The sequence below is a fragment of the Doryrhamphus excisus genome, linkage group LG14, assembly GCF_037039965.1.
Source record: "Doryrhamphus excisus strain RoL-2023G ecotype Guam linkage group LG14, RoL_Dexc_Guam_v1.1, whole genome shotgun sequence".
NCBI lineage: Eukaryota > Metazoa > Chordata > Actinopteri > Syngnathiformes > Syngnathidae > Doryrhamphus > Doryrhamphus excisus.
Genome location: NC_136370.1, coordinates 8383589 through 8401798, shown reverse-complemented (window position 1 = coordinate 8401798; position 18210 = coordinate 8383589). Strand labels below are relative to the sequence as shown.

The window sequence follows — 18210 nt, the reverse complement described above, 5'->3', positions numbered from 1 at the left end:
TTCTATGGGCTTTTACTTAATAATGGAAGTAAAAAATGCTTTGCGCTGTTGGAAAATACTGAATCTGCTGTAGCAAAATAGTACTATTATTTTGCACGAGATGAGGTAAGATGTTCGTTTTGATTACACAGAAGAAGCTTAGACAGTCCTGGCCCCGGTGCCGACGTCCTGTCCCTCGTGTAAAGGTTGGCGTGCTTGGCCTGGTTCGACCTGGAAGAAGCTTTACAGAGTTTCTCTGAGCATCCGTCATTGGCAGATGAATAATTCCATCATTTCCACAAGAGAGCACACCTGTAAGGAGCACTTGCCTTATATGACTGGATGTCAATATAATGAGTGAGTGGAGATGTGCATATGACCTTGAGCACACATATGAGCAGTCATATGGAAGAACAACAAAGTTAGACACAAGTTCAGTGAGGTGCATTATGTAAGATATGATCCTGGCACAAAAAAGGTAACTTATTTCTAGTTTGTATTTGATAGGGTAGAGTAGTGATTCCAGGATAAAATGAATGTAAGCTAATCAGTTGCCTAGTTGAAGCTAGTTAAGTAAGCTAATATTATTTTGTGGGCTGCACGGTGGTCTAGTGGTTAACACACAGGCCTCACAGCTAGGAGACTCAAGTTCAATTCCACTCTCTGGCATCTCTGTGTGGAGTTTGCATGTTCTTCCCGTGCATATGTGGGTTTTCTCCGGTTTTCCTCCCACATTCCAAAAACATGCTAGGTTAATTGGCCACTCCAAATTGTCCATAGGTATGAATGTGAGTGTGAATGGTTGTTTGTCTATATGTGCCCTGTGATTGGCTGGCGACCAGTCCAGGGTGTACCCTGCCTCTTGCCCGAAGACAGCTGGGATAGGCTCCAGCACCCACCGCGACCCTCGTGAAGATAAGCGGTAGAACATGAATGAATGAATGAATATTATTTTGCCTAAATTAAGCATTTTCAAGCATAAAAATTGCTAACTGAACTAAAACACAAACACAAGCATTCAAAAGGTGGATTCAAAGATGTAGTATTCTGCACTAGTCACTAGGTGTCAGTAATGTTACTGTCATGTCTTATTTATGTCTTAAATGGGCTCTTATTGTGTTAAAAAATGTTCTTCAGCGTTTTGTGTTTTTTTCCCACCAAATATTAAGCATAAAAGTTGTTGTAGGTAGAAAAGACAAAGGCACCTGTCCATGCAGAAACTTTATTTTCTTCTGAGATGTTTCTTTTTGGGAGGATATATTGATGGTTACTTGACCGTGTTGGGGGAATACGTGTCTGTATGCCCTGCCTTCCATGATACATCACCAGTCAGAACTCAGCCAGGATGGATTCACATTCTCAGAAAAAGTAAAAAAATATTTAACTTATGACTAAGACTAGTATTATACAGTGAAGAAAATAAGTATTTGAACACCCTGCTATTTTGCTATTTCTCCCACTTAGAAATCATGGAGGGGTCTGAAATTTTCATCGTAGGTGCATGTCCACTGTGAGAGAGATAAACTAAAAAGAAAAATCCAGAAATCACAATGCATGATTTTTTAACAATTTATTTGTGTGATACAGCTGCAAATAAGTATTTGAACACCTGTGTATCATCTAGAATTCTGACCCTGAAAGACCTGTTAGTCTGCCCATTAGAAGTCCACCTGCACTCCATGTATCATCCTGAATCAGATGCACCTGTTTGAGGTCGTTAGCTGCATAAAGACACCTGTCCACCCCATACAATCAGTAAGACTTTAACTTGTAACATGGCGAAGACCAAAGAGCTGTCCAAAGACACCAGAGACAAAATTGTACACCTCCACAAGGCTGGAAAGGGCTACGGAGCAATTACCAAGCAGCTTGGTGAAAAAAGGTCCACTGTTGGAGCTATCATTAGAAAATGGAAGAAGCTAAACATGACGGTCAATCTCAATCGGAGTGGAGCCCCATGCAAGATATCACCTCGTGGGGTCTCAATGATTCTAAGAAAGGTGAGGAATCAGCCCAGAACTACACGACAGGACTTGGTCAATGACCTGAAAAGAGCTGGGACCACCGTTTCCAAGGTTACTGTAGGTAATACACTAAGACGTCATGATGTGAAATCATGCATGGCACGAAAGGTTCCCCTGCTTAAACCAGCACATGTCAAGGCCCGTCTTAAGTTTGCATATGACCATTTGGATGATACAGAGGAGTCATGGGAGAAAGTTTTATGGTCAGATGAGACCAAAATAGAACTTTTTGGTCATAATTCCAATAAGCGTGTTTGGAGGAAGAAGAATGAAGAGTACAATCCGAAGAACACCATCCCTACTGTGAAGCATGGGGGTGGTAGCATCATGCTTTGGGGGTGTTTTTCTGCACATGGGACAGGACGAGTGCACTGCATTAAAGAGAGGATGACTGGGGCCGTGTATTGTGAGATTTTGGGGAACAACCTCCTTCCCTCTGTCAGAGCATTGAAGATGGGTCGTGGCTGGGTCTTCCAACACGACAACGACCCGAAGCACACAGCCAGGAAAACCAAGGAGTGGCTCCGTAAGAAGCATATCAAGGTTCTAGCATGGCCCAGCCAGTCTCCAGACCTGAACCCAATCGAAAATCTTTGGAGGGAGCTCAAACTCCGTGTTTCTCAGCGACAGCCCAGAAACCTGACTGATCTAGAGAAGATCTGTGTGGAGGAGTGGGCCAAGATCCCTCCTGCAGTGTGTGCAAACCTGGTGAAAAACTACAGGAAACGTTTGACCTCTGTAATAGCAAACAAAGGCTACTGTACCAAATATTAACATTCATTTTCTCAGGTGTTCAAATACTTATTTGCAGCTGTATCACACAAATAAATTGTTAAAAAATCATGCATTGTGATTTCTGGATTTTTCTTTTTAGTTTATCTCTCTCACAGTGGACATGCACCTACGATGAAAATTTCAGACCCCTCCATGATTTCTAAGTGGGAGAAATAGCAAAATAGCAGGGTGTTCAAATACTTATTTTCTTCACTGTATATATGTATATATATATATATATATATATATATATATATATATATATATATATATATATTCAAGCATTGCAAAGGGAGCCACAACAAAGAGGCTGAGGAGCCTAGGGTCGTGGGTTGCCGACCCCCAGGCTACACCAATCCATACCAGCGTGTGGACAAAACCCACCTGCAGTCCCCCACAGTGGCAGAGAATAGGGCAAGTTCTATTCGACCAACGCAAAGCAGCTCAGCAGAAATTTTGACTTTCATAATCTGAGTTTAAAGGTGACTATAGGGGTGTTACTTCATGTCCAGAGGGCTCTAAAAATTTTGTCAACAGGTTTTTCATGCTCTGACTATGAAAGTATTCCATTTATAAATAAGGAACCCATTTTTCACTTATAACGGTCGCGTCTGAAATCAATTAATTGATAAATGAGGTATTATTGTACAGTCATCTCTTGTTACATTGCGGTTCAAATAATAAATGTTAACTATGACCTACTATTAGTCTAAAAATGCATATTTAAGCAAATATTACATATTCTTAGCCTATATTAAGCATTTTCAAGCATAAAATTGTTCTAAATCTGTCACATTCTGTGAGTTAGCCTGCATGATAGTTTGGTTTATTTTCCCTTTTATTATGTCTTATTCCTGTTTCATGCCCTTATTTTGATATTATTTCAGTTTCTGCTCCAGTTTCCCTGCTTTACTTTTCTGTTCTCTCGCACCTACAGCTAATTTTACTTATGCTCCTATTTAGTTCTGCCTAGTTTGCTTGTTAATGTCATTGTACTGTTCAGTGCTGTTTCCCAGTTTACTCTTACCTACATTTGTGTCCTACCCTCTCGCCTCCACATCGTCACTAAGCCGTGACGTGACAAAATCAGCCATGACCAAATGGCAGACTTTGGTTCGGATATGGACCCAGTAATGGCCCTTTAAGGACCCGTGACCAATTAAAGTGAATGAGAAATATAGCAATGAAATATAATCATGTTATCGTACTTACATGACAGTAAACGTGGTGATGTCATGAGTCAGTGAGTCAGTGATGCCAATGAGCCAGTGAAAATGTTTACTTCCTGAGTTGTGAAAGAGAGAACCATGGCTAAAAACCATGGCTTTAAAAATGAAAGCACGGCGTAATATATGTTCATTCTTCCAGAACCACCGTGTCTCATAAGCTCTGAAGCTGTGGTTGCTCAAAAATGTAAAGGTGGCAGTAGGAGTGTTATTTCTCGAGGGCCCCAAAAATTCACTTATTTCAATGAAATTCACTAATCACGGTCAGTTTTGGAGCTAATTAATGAAGAATTATTCTATAAGGCTGAAATGCAGGTATGCTGATATCACTGTTGCATAATTCAGTTTGTCATGGGCTGCACGGCGAGTGGTTAGCGCGCAGACCTCACAGCTAGGAGACCAGGGTTCAATTCCACCCTCGACCATCTCTGTGTGTGTTCTCCTCGTGCATGCGTGGGTTTTCTCCGGGTACTCCGGTTTCCTCCCACATTCCAAAAACATGCTAGGTTAATTGGCGACTCCAAATTGTCCATAGGTATGAATGTGAGTGTGAATGGTTGTTTGTCTATATGTGCCCTGTGATTGGCTGGCGACCAGTCTGGGGTGTACCCCGCCTCTCACCCGAAGACAGCTGGGATAGGCTCCAGCACCCCCGTGACCCTCATGAAGATAAGCGGTAGAAAATGAATGAATGAATGAAGTTTGTCATGTCGCAACACGGTATTGTTGTCATATTGCACGCTTCTCCAACAAACTTCAAATTTGAAATACCAGACTACCAGATAGAAATGTTTCCTTCGTCAGTCCAATGGCTGATGGTCCAACATGTTCCATTGTGGTCATTCATTCATTCATTCATGTTCTACCGCTTATCCTGCTGGAACCTATCCCAACTGTCTTCGGGTGAGAGGCGGGGTACACCCTGGAATGGTCGCCAGCCAATCACAGGGCACATATAGACAAACAACCATTCACACTCACATTCATACCTATGGACAATTTGGAGTCGCCAATTAACCTAGCATGTTTTTGGAATGTGGGAGGAAACCGGAGTACCCGGAGAAAACCCACTCATGCATGGGGAGAACATGTAAACTCCACACAGAGATGGCTGAGGGCGGGATTGAACTTGGGTCTTCTAGCTGTGAGGTCTGTGCGCTAACCACTCAACCGCCGTGCAGTCAATTTTATTGAATAGTTTTGTAGAGCAACCTGTATCTCTATATAGCTCGGTGACACAAGGAAAGCATGGATGAAACACCTGCATGACTTAATACTTTGGACGTGAGGGAGCAGCCATTCAATATTAGACACAAATGAAAGCAAATAGTCTCTCACTTTCACTTGCACTTTCCACGCTCATTTGGGAAAAGCCTGCCTGAAAGACCCATCTTTACTTAGTGCAAACAACACTTTTATATGCTGATTGCGTTGATTAGGACAAAGGACAGAGTCTCTAAGCTATGACCTCCACTCCACGTCCTAGCATTACATTGCAGTCATATTTTGCTGAAGTGTGACATCATGACTGCTGACTTGCAGCAGCGTTATCCTGACAGTTACAGATCTCGGTAGTTGACAAATAATAAAAGTGCAAGCGAGAAAGCGATATAAAACTGTTCATCATGCAGATTTACTTCCATATGCTAGTAGGGGTTCTTAGGAACCTGACAAATAAAAGAAAAGTGGGCAGAATAGTGCACACAGGCATTTAAAGTTTATTAGCCATTAATCACGATTATACCCTCAAATGATGTGTGCATTATCCTGACAGATGATAGGAGGCTTATTGTGCAGGAGTCTGCATGTGTGTGTGTGTGTGTGTGTGTGTGTATATACGTATATAAGTTGCTGCAATAGTGACTAAGTGTAGGCAGCGCCTATACATTCCTAATATGGGCGCTGCATTTCCTCATCATTTGCTGCTGTTCTATCAGTGTGTCCTAGAATGGACATCCCTCACTCTAATGGACGTTTTTATGAGGCGGTTGTGAGCTCGCTGGGTTTTCCCATTTTTTTACTCTGCACATTATGCAGCAGACCATCACATTCTAGACTTTTTTTTCCAAAGCTCCGCCATATGTTGCGTTTAGTAATATGTTTGCATTACAGTTGTTAATTAGCATCAAATGACACTCGTGTTTCTGGTTGCATTCACTCCACTTTAGTAACTACGTATGTACAATTGCTATTAAATGCTGTGTATTATGTGGACTAGCAAAACGCTTATTGATTTTAAAGGCATATTGGACAGAAACGTTGGCGGTAACGGAGGTGAAATATTACATTAGCAGCGGGTGTCAGTAGTCTGTGTCAGTGCTCTACCACAACCGATTTTTCAGAAATTACTGCTCAGCGACAAGAAAGAACCCTATTGATTTGTGTTGTATAGATATTAGACGCAGATTAGATTCAGCTCAAGAATCCTCCCCATAATCCAGACTTAAGCCTTAAATACCTTACACACTTATTGAATACCAATCCCCATAATCCATGAGTGAAATCGGCCAATACCGATTTGGAGCACCATTACTTTTATTCTTGTGGAATGAAGAAAAGGCTTGATGAAGTGAAACCACTCAAACAGACAACAATAGTCAGAAATGTGTTTTCAGATTGTGATTGTTGATGTTTATGTGGGGGAGAGGAGGATTGTGGTCTTGAGAGGATCCTCATGTTGTGAGCAGCGGTGCTGCTTTGGGTTGGTGGAATCGAACTTGCCCTATTCTCTGCCACTGCATGCCCGGTTTTGTCCACACGCTGGTATTGATTGGTGTAGCCCGGGGGTTGGCAACCCGCGTTTTTCGAACCGCATGGGGCTCTTCAGCCTCTTTGTTGTGGTTCCCTTTGCAATGCTTGAATATTTCTAAACCCCCGAGTGATGAAAATGCATGTCTTTGTCATGAGTTTAAAAAGATTTGACTTTTTCTGAGATTGTGAACGCATCCTGGTTGAGTTCTGACTGGTGATGAATGCGAGGAAGGCGGGGCATACACACACGTATTGTTGAAAAATCTGTTGACTAAATTTTTAGAGCCCTCTGGACATGAAGTAACACCCCTATAGTCACCTTTAAACTCAGATTATGAAATAATAAGTCAAAATTTTGCAGGGGTGCTGGAGCCTATCCCAGCTGTCTTTGGGTGAGAGGAGGGGTACACCCTGGACTGGTCGCCAGCCAATCACAGGGCACATATAGACAAACAACCATTCACACTCACATTCATACCTATGGGCAATTTGGAGACGCCAATTAACCTAAACGGAGTACCCGGAGAAAACCCACGCATGGACAGGGAGAACATACAAACTCCACACAGAGATGGCCGAGGGTGGAATTGAACCCTCGTCTCCTAGCTGTGAGGTATGCGCGCTAACCACTAGTCCGCCGTGCCGCCTCCCTGTTATCATCTCCAGCAATTATCTTGAAACGTTCTGTTATTATTGCTCTATTTAAATAAGATCCCTATGAATTTGAATTATATTTTGGCCAAAAGATGGCCAAGGTAGAACACTTTTTCCTTCTTCTTCAAGCCTTCTGGATGTCTTGCTCTGTTAGCAAGAACCCCATCTATTTTGAGTGCCATTTGTCACAGAATTGCTGAGGTAATATCTGGTGGCACCCATAAAGTAAAGTGTGCTGCTTCAGAAGCGCGTGAGTGATGAGCTCCATTTCTTCATTAACATTTTCCATACTTGAAGAGCTTTCTAATTAGCTTTCAAGGAGCTCGTATTGATTCAATTAAAGATTGAATATTGCGGGGAAAGCTGCCCACCCAGGAGCTCAATCAACGGTTTTTCTTTAACATGTACTAACAAGATTTCCTGCGGTTTGAATTGCGGCAGATCGTGTATATAAATAGAGACTTTTTGTGCAACTTTTTCCAGGTTGGATGTCATGTGACTGGACCAGGGTGTGATGACTGTCAAGGGTCATGTGATCAGGTCACATGTGTCTAAAGGTGGAAAGTAGAAACTAAACAGGTTAGGTTACTTGGAGAAATCAGGGGTGTCCAAACTTTTTCCATACTGAAAAATCAAATATGATATGCTAATAGGTTATATGTTTCAGGAAAAAAAAAATCATCTCAGCTTTGTGATATATGTCGATGAAAAAGCATAACTTTGATTATTTGTTTGATCATAAACTTTGATTTTTATTTTCCATTTTTGTTTTTTTTTTCCTTATATTTTGACTTTTTTCTTAAATGATCTTTGGAAAGTTGTCTTAAATAAAACATGTCTAAAAAATAACTTTTCCACCAACCTAATTATAAATAAATAAAAATAAAATAATAAAACTTACAACTTTTTTGTCATTTTAAAAGATCATTTATCAAAATGATCTTTTTATAAAACTATTTTAGCTCTATGCTACTAAAATATTTTTTATTTAGTTTATATTTTAGCTCTATGCTACTAAAATATTTTTATTTAGTATATATTTTAGCTCTATGCTACTAAAATATTTTTTATTTAGTATATATTTTAGCTCTATGCTACTAAAATATTTTTTATTTAGTATATATTTTAGCTCTATGCTAATAAAATATTTTTTATTTAGTATATATTATAGCTCTATGCTACTAAAATATTTTTTATTTAGTATATATTTTAGCTCTATGCTACTAAAATATTTTTTATTTAGTATATATTTTAGCTCTATGCTAATAAAATATTTTTTATTTAGTATATATTATAGCTCTATGCTACTAAAATATTTTTAAAACTATTTGCTGTTAAAATGACATTATGCTCTATCAATCACATCATATCATTCTCATCATATTCTTGTAAAATTGCACCATTTTCACATTAGATGACAACTTTTTCTCATAATAATCGTTTTTATTCTTGTCAAATTACTGCTGATTTGTCCCTGTTTGCTGTATGCTCTTATTTTGTATTACTTCCAATTTTGCTGTGTCCTGGTTTCTTCCTGTTTTACCTTTCAGTCCTCACGCACCTGCTGTCAATTTGTGTTTTGCATTATTCAGTACAGCCGGTGGTGTCCTTCCGTGTTGGAGCATTGCCAGATGTTTGTTGTAGCTTGCCACGCGACTACGACGCTGCTCATTTGTGGATTCCTGTCACTACACGGCAGTTACCGTTCTTAAAAATAAACAGTTTACCTGCACTCGGGTGCTGATTTCTGCATACTGGGGTTGCCACAGTGCCAAAGCCAAGACATGACAGGACCCTGTGATTGGCTGACAACCAGTCCGCGGTGACCCTAATGAGGACAGGTGGTAAGGCTTTTCAACGCTTAATTACATAAACAAATACATTTTAGAATGACTAGCAGTGTAGTTTAGTAGGCGGGAGTATCACTTCCTTGTTAGCTGTTTTATGATTTGAAGTATTTGTATTATACAGTGAGTTACCTTATGTTTACACTACCTATGCAGTTCATCTGTCCCCATTACTTCCTATGGGAACGTTCTTTTGAAATGCAAAAGATTCAGGTTTTCTTGCATTTGGAGCACAGTGTTTTCTTCTTGATGCTTCATGTAAGAAATATGAGTCACCGCATGTACTGACAGTTTAAGATGACCAAACATATTCGCAGAACATCACGCAAACTACTCTTTATGTATTGTGCGAGTCCATCGTGGCTCCATTCATCTAAAGAAGAAGCATGGCGGTGGGTTAGAATGGGTTTCTGTTTCTTTTCCTTCCTTGCCTCTCTACTCAGTATTGCCACCCACAGTAAATTTCTCAGCACTATGATGTGGTGAAGGCATCACCAGGTTGTGGATTTATCATCCGTGACATTTTCTTACCATTGCTCCCTGCAGGCGTATAACTTAGTACCCGCAAATAAGCTGAGTAAAAGGCAAGCACACGTCAAAAAGTTGTTTTGTTTTTTTTTCCTCTCACTGTGTCAACAGAATAGACACTTCAGCAAATACTTTGTTTTCCGCATGACTGTGCTGGAATGGATTTTTTTTATATAAAAAAAATGGATGCTCATTTTGCAGAAACATCCTTTTTGTCAAACAAGTCAAACAGTCAAACAAATAAATCTAATTTTTATAAATGAGAACGATGAAAGAAACGCATAGACATGATTTCTGTAACAGTGATTGTGTGAAATCCATGCATTGTATTGACAAAGTGATAAAATGTAATAAATGTGATTAATCTCACTGTTCTTCACACAGCACTACATGGTGCATAAAAAATGAAAAACAGAAAAATGTGATGATACAGCACAACCTCTAAAATTGAGCACAGTCAGATTTTTAATAACACATTAACGGTGGTTATTTCGTTAATTACCTTCATTTTTTAAATGTAATTAATGCATGAGCATCATGGCAAGCCACACCTGACCTGAACCAGCAGCAGTGCACTTCCAATACCGTATATCCAACTCACAACAACGTCTCATGTCTGACACTTTGCAAGGTGCATTCACAGACACTCTGAAAATCATAATGACATGCTTAATATACACATACTATGTGTGGCCTAAATATACTGTAGGACAAAAAAAGTGGACATTCTTATCAATCACTAATGTAACTCAATACTAAAAATATTTTCATGCGACTGTCTCCTATTGGATGTTTCGCCACATATTTGATAAGCGTTTCTGTGTTAAGTCCCACTTCCTGGCTGGGTTTACAGTGACTATATTCATCATTGTGGGCATCCGGTGTGTGCGCTGGCAAACATAATGTATCATATATATTTGGTGTGTTAGGTGATAAATCTATATTTTCTGTAATAAATGAAAACAAATGTTTGCAAAAGTTGACTAGAAAGTAGGGCTATTGAGATTAGAAGCATTTGTTATCTGTTGTTTTGGCATTGTTGGCTTGTTAAAGGCCAGCTGTATATTAAGGTTACAGTAAATGTCATACTTTAGAATCCTCTAGTATTTTGGTGAAAGTCTCACAAGAAGTATCATATAAAGCAAAAGTTTTCAAACCTCCCGTCAGCGAATATAATACGGTTGGGTATTATATCTCCAATTCTCCCAGAAAAACTGATTTTTCCGTAGCATATATTGTGGCGTTTTCTGCTCACCCCATTTGACTTTTCACTGTAGGAAGGAAGAATCAGTTCATTTTGCTTTTAAACGTCACCAAAGTTAGTTTAACAAGTTTTAAAATGACTTTTACATGTCTCCTGAAGTCTTGAAAACCCCCCTACTAATACAAATGGGAACGGCCTGGGATCCCCTGGTTAGCATGTTTTTTGGTTACATTTTGCCTTGGTTTTCATACATTTTTTTTTGGTTAGCGTACAATATTGCACATATCTTGTTACTTTATTAACTCATTGACTGCCAGTCATTTTGAGAGAAGATACTGCCCACTTTCAAGGACTATATAAACATTGAAACTACGTGAAGAAACTTTAGACTCTCTTCTTTCAATTGACGTACCCCATTTTGGATACCATTGAAATACACGATACATAACAAATAATGCATAATTTGAAATTAAATGCAGTGGAACCTTGGTTAGTGTCAATTTGTTCCAGATATCTGGCTCAGGCTCGAAACAGATCAATTTTTGTCATCAGAAATAATGCAAATCAAATTATTCTGTTACAGAAAGCCCAAAATATTAACATTAAATGCATTTCATAGCTTTTATATTGTATAAATGCATATAAATAATGATATATATGCACATTTAGGTTACCTTTACCTTCATTAAAGACGCATTTTTTGACATAACTGTCCCTAAAGACGCGGCACGCCGGTCTAGTGGTTAGCGCGCAGACCTCACAGCTAGGAGACCAGGGTTCAATTCCACCCTCGGCCATCTCTGTGTGGAGGTTGCATGTTCTCCCTGTGCATGCGTGGGTTTTCTCCGGGTACTCCGGTTTCCTCCCACATTCCAAAAACATGCTAGGTTAATTGGCGACTCCAAATTGTCCATAGGTATGAATGTGAGTGTGAATGGTTGTTTGTCTATATGTGCCCTGTGATTGGCTGGCCACCAGTCCAGGGTGTACCCCGCCTCCCGCCCCAAGACAGCTGGGATAGGCTCCAGCACTCCCCACGACCCTCGTGAGGAAAAAAGCGGTAGTGAATGAATGAATGAATGAATGAATGAATGTCCCTGAAGACACAATGTGGTATATGTCACAATGAGTTATTTCCTGCATCCAATAGTGTTTCTCACTGCAATACTGTAATCCAAAATGGAGCCAAAGAACATTTTTCCAGTTCCAGAGTATTGTGTGGTGCCACATCGTGTCTTTGGGAACAGTCACGTCTTCAGTCAAGGTGAAAGTAACCTTAAATATTCATTTAACCCTTTCATTTGTTATTTATATGCATTTCAAATAGTTTATCTATTGTTTATGGCAAAGTTTCCAAAAAATGGATATCAGTTCCAGGCAGTGGATGCCCTCTGTGAAGCCATCTTCACCACCTGGACAAACACTCCCACCGTCACCTGGAAACACTGGCATCAAGAATCCTCAAACCAGTTTTTGAGGTGATTCATTTCAATTTGGTTCTCAGCTTTTATTGTATTTTTATTTTTGGTGGCTTTTGGTTTGTTTGTGTTTTATGGTCTTGAACTTTTGATCAGTCTAATGGTTGCTTGAGATCAATTGCTTACTTAAAAATGTTTTTGTCTCTCCTCATTTCTCATTTTTGCATTCTTAAGATCCAACAGTGCAAAATGTGAATTATATATGAGATTTTGGAAGTAACACTGCTTTAGCCACACTCTAAAAAGTACTTCAGAGTATCTGTATCTGTTTTTTAAGTTAATAATGTTGGCTATTACATGAACTTAATTTAGCATGTCATATACACTCAAATTTTATTAATTTATTTTATTTAGCAAATTAATTATTATTAACTTAATATATATATATATATATATATATATATATATATATATTAAGTTACTGCTACTTAAAAATTATAATTAAGTAGACAACAAATTAAACTTTGAATAAATAATAATATAATAATTATAACAATAATTAATATAATTATTATTATTATAATAATTAATATAATATTATTATAAAATAATTAATATAATTATTATTATAATAATATAATAATAATAATACTTTGAATAAAATGATTAAGTCAGTTGACTTATCGTATTTTTTTTAATTACGAACTTAAAAACGTTATTCTTTTTTATTTAAAAATAATTATTCAGTAAGCATTACTTAAAATAAGCTTTGAGTGAAGAGGAAAAGCTAATTCGTGCAATGCAATATTGTTTGTTGGTTCAAAGCAATTTCAAATTAAGTTGTCATAACTAAGAAAGACTAATGGAAACTGTTGCGTTGATTTTTTTTTTGATGATTTTTTTTTTGTTGAGACTAAACATTTATTTTTTGAGTGCACTACTATAGCAGTTCCTCTTATTCCAGACTGGAGGTTGGACTTGGTGCCCCCTGAGCTGATGATGCTACTCAGCATCATCATTTTTTTATTGTTGGACCTTCCAATCCCAGCAGCAGAATTCCTTGAAAACAAACCCTTGGACCATAATCCAACCCCTTAATGCCACTTGTTGACGTCCCTCCAGCACTGGCGATGCTGATGATGCTGCTGCTGATGATGATGATGATAATGGCAGCAGCAGAACAGCACCATACAGTGGAAGAACAACCTTGTGGAGCGCAATGCAACCTTGACGCTTGACACGGAGATGTAAACTGCTCTACACAGGACACACACTTAAGTGCGCTTGCCAGCCACTCCTGGCAGCAAAGGATCATCGTTCTTGGATTTTTTTTTTTGCGTGCGTCAAGTTCATGCAGAGGAGGACCGATATGGAGCTGAGATGAAATGTGGAGCACTGTTAAGTGATGGCAACACAAACAAGACACACACAATAAGGAGGCTGCGCGTCGGACCAGCGGGACTGCTTCATCCCGGAGCCTCTGTTGCTTTCCTTTTCTCGGGACGTGCGTGCGTAAAAGGACTTCTCTGCTTGCCGGGGTTCCGCGATTGATTTACCCACCAGGAAGTGTAACATCTACATTAAAAACATGGTAAGTGCTTATTTTATTTGCTTATTTTATTTTTGTTGCTGTCACGCCCAGTAGGAAAACGTTGTTTTTATAGTTGCAAGAATGATGATGCGACCTGTGATTGTGACATGGAAGATGAAGGACAAAGATTAAGACATAGTCGAGCTTTGTCATGTAAAGAAGATCATAACTGCAATGGAAGGTGTAAAAAAAAAAAAAAAGTCGGACTACAGGACACAACATCAGGTACTTCTGCACCATGAAACGAGCGCGCTGTTCCTAATGATTTGTCTGCCTTAACAGAGTGGCCGATGAGTAGAAACCTTTCAGTGTGATGCGGTGCACTTTTACAACAAACTAAACAATAACCGTATCAGATTATGATTTTTACACTAAAACTCAAAATGCATCGCTAGATTGTGCGGGTGTACCTAATGAAGTGTCCTTCCCTGTAAGAGACCTTGGGAAAAAAATGATGAAAATGTGGATGAAACAACAAACACATCACGATTGTCTGTTGGATGCACATTGCATTAATACAGTGAGAGAGCAGCTTATAAGATGATGATGATGATGATGATGAAAGCCTATTTGGAGATTTATTGGGTTGGAGTGAAATTCAATATGGTTGTGTGAGGATTTATGCATATTGGTTTATGGCATCTTATTATTCCCATCTGTCTTCATTGCTTCTCTTCTGATTGGTCCTCATGCATTGGAAGTGCTGGGAACAGAACATCCATCTGGTCAGCAGCCCAAAAACAAACTTCTGTCACTAAGTACATTTGTCATTTGTACACATTTCCTGTCACCGCTAGTTGGTGCTGTGACTAATTAAGGAAAGTCAGTTGTTAGTGTTTATTTTTAGAATTTGATGGGGGAGTCATCAAACTTGTCTGCCATGCTCCGCCCACCTGTTATGATGAAACCTTGAAGGTTTCACTATGGCCCATTTCTCATGCTTCAAATTTGGTTGTCATCCGATCAAACGTGTCGTGGGTCTTTGTAGGACCCCTACTAAAATTGGGGGTTATTAATTACCGTAAAAGTTCAAACCAAAATGGCTGACTAGAAGCATATTTTCATGGATGAGTCTACTCATGATAAATATTACATTAAGTGTTGTATCGCTAAGTGAAAGTAGCATCGGCTTTTTACTTTTTTAATAATTTTTTTAATTAATAAATAATTGGGCTGCACAGCGGAAGAGTGGTTAGCGCACAGGCCTCACAGCTTGGAGACCCAAGTTCGATTCCACCCTCGGCCATCTCTGTGTGGAGTTTGCATGTTCTCCCCGTGCATGCGTGGGTTTTCTCCGGGTACTTCGGTTTCCTCCCACATTCCAAAAACATGCTAGGTTAATTGGCCACTCCAAATTGTCCATAGGTATGAATGTGAGTGTGAATGGTTGTTTGTCTATATGTGCCCTGTGATTGGCTGGCGACCAGTCCAGGGTGTACCCTGCCTCTTGCTGGGATAGGCTCCAGCACCCACGCGACCCTCGAGAGGATAAGCGGTAGAAAATGAATGAATGAATGAATGAATGAATAATAAATGATTGCCGTTTTGTGGTAGACAACTGTCTATTATTACTGCAAAGCAATTGAAATCCAAGCGATACTGTGTGTAGTCTGCTGGCCAATGGGCGACTGTAATACCTCACGTTATATTCAAACTCCACTAAGGCATCAAGTAAGCCATGGCATGTCCAACAAATGTTCTCCTCCCATTCCGTGTGGAAGTGGTATGTTTTGAGCTTCTTAAGTTTAGAAGAAATAAGAGTGGTTAGCGTGCAGGCCACACAGCTAGGAGGCCTGCGTTTGATTGCACCCTCAGGCATCCCTGTTCTCCCCGTGCGTCCGTGTACATGTGAGTGTGAATGGTTATTTGTCCAGTCCAGGGTTTACCCCGCAACCCTCGTAAGGATAAGTGGCAGAAATTAATGCTAGCAGCCGTCTTGAGTCCTTGCAGCATAAAAGTTGCACGATATGATGTAAACAATGAAGAGTAAGAATGTAAATGTGACTGTAGAGGTGTTATGTCATGTGTACAGGACTCTAATACAGTGGCACCTCTACGTACAAAATTAACTGGTTTTGGAAGTAGTTTCGTAACCTGAAAATTCCGTAAGTGAATGTAGTAAATGCCCTAATCCATTCCGAGACCCCAAAATTTGGACATAAATCATAAAAATGCATCAAAACATGTTACATGTTACAATTATATTACTGCACAATAAACATAAAATGGGAGTTGTACATAATGTAAAAAACAAAGAAGAAAATAAAGAATAAAAATGATGTTTATTTACCTTTTTAACTGCCATCGTCGTCACCTTTTGCCTTCTTTGGTTCATGTTCTCTCTCAGCGGTGGGTTTTGTAAAGCCGAACCAAGGATATTTGCTGTTGTCGGCTTTTAACAATCCTTCATCATCGTGAACGATAGCCCAATAGTGAACACTTTTTCTGGATGATTCTTTTAAAAAAAATCCCTTTTTTGTAATTTTCTATTATCTCTTTCTTTGTTTGTAAGGACAAAAAACCATCTTCTTCGTCTTCTCCTATTCTACTTTTCCACTGTGATGTATTTAGAAAGTCATCAATCAGGTTTTTTATTCTCGAACTATGAAAGTATTACATTGATCAATATTGAATCCTACATCTCTGAAATGCATTTATTGCAGTGGGGTCTGGAACCAATTAACGGCTATACGACTGCATAAAATATTCTGTTTATATCAGAGTAGTCAATGTACAACTTGGAAAGGAATACGGTCATCCAGGAGTGGTCTGGCTATCGGGAGTACTGGGATTTTTCCCAGTGCCGATCAATAATGGGGCAATTTATCGCTGTTTATTTATTTATATATTGATTGCTGAGCCTTTCCTTGGTAACTGGTAACTAAATCTCCTGGTCCGGGCTGGGAACATGCTGCTGCAGACCCAACGCTACAAAGGAGGCCAGTTGGCAGAGTCAGAGCAACCCCTCCCAACACGCAGAACAAGCGCTGTGCGGAGGGCTCCACGATCCATGTGGGGGTGGGGGGTACATTTTGTGCATAAGGGGTCCAAATGCGCAAAGGATACGTTTTGCTGCATGCAGCGGCAAGCCAGTCCGAGGACCTATCACCAATGAAGACCAGAAAACTCATCAAAAGGGGACGCTCGTGATGTGGGCTAGGACCAGTTTGAATAAAAAAGTCCAGGGCCATATTTCCATCCTAATCCACTCCTGTCGTAATCCTTCATTTATGACCATTAATTGGTTCCAGACCTGATCGTGATAAGTGAATTTCCACAAAGTAAGATTTGAATATTTTCCTAGATAGAACATAGAAAACCTGTTTACAACCTTTTTAAATATGGGTTTTAGCATCATTAGAGCCCTCTACACATGACATAACACCCCTATAGTCACCTTACACTGTAATACACAGTATAGTAAACACATAAAGACAAAATAAGATATTTAACACATAATATAGCGACTCACATGTTAACTTTGTTGTTTAGGAAAAAGTACATGAAAAGTACTACATATCACAATGTTTTTGAATGCGTCTTTTAATGCCTTATATTTGTATTTCAGTTCATTTGGCCATTTTTTTGCTTGGCTTAGCTCAATTTAGGCAAAACTACATGCAATTTAAGCTGCACGGCAGTCATGTGGTTAGCACGCAGACCTCACAGCTAGGAGACCCAGGTTCAATTCCACCCTCGGCCATTTTTGTGTGAAGTTTGCATGTTCTCCACGTGCATGCGTGGGTTTTCTCCGGGTACTCCGGTTTCCTCCCACATTCCAAAAACATGCTAGGTTAATTGGCGACTCCAAATTGTCCATAGGTATGAATGTGAGTGTGAATGGTTGTTTGTCTATATGTGCCCTGTGATTGGCTGGCGACCAGTCTCGCCCGAAGACAGCTGGGATAGGCTCCAGCACCCCCGCGACCCTCGTGACCCTCAAAATACTATGTACATTTCAGGACTAATAAAAGGACGTATTCAACTATAAAACCGCGCTGATGTATTAATTAATATTGCTTTGAAAAAGTGTGAGAGAATGAAGCTGCAAAATTGGCAGTGCAAACTGCCAAGGGATTTACTGTCCTGGTACTCAGTTCAGCTCAACCTCATCATCGTCAGCTCCCTCACCATGCAAGGCACTTGTCATCTTGGAGGTGTGTTTGGGCTCCTTATCATGTTGAAAAACTGCCACGTGGCCCAGTTTCCCAATG

At 39.5% G+C, this 18210-nt stretch overlaps 1 protein-coding gene across 2 annotated transcripts in view; it reads left to right on the top strand.

The window, feature by feature from the left end:
• htr1d (5-hydroxytryptamine (serotonin) receptor 1D, G protein-coupled) overlaps nucleotides 1-18210 on the top strand; it is a 91366-nt gene that overhangs the window by 51615 nt on the left and 21541 nt on the right. The window contains exons 2-3 of one of the 2 annotated variants that reach the window (XM_078796134.1): nucleotides 12138-12465; nucleotides 13370-13996. The gene's annotated coding sequence lies outside the window, so the exon portion shown is untranslated. Of the gene's footprint in view, nucleotides 1-12121; nucleotides 12466-13369; nucleotides 13997-18210 lie in introns of those variants that run through there. The other variant, XM_078796135.1, reaches the window with a different exon arrangement.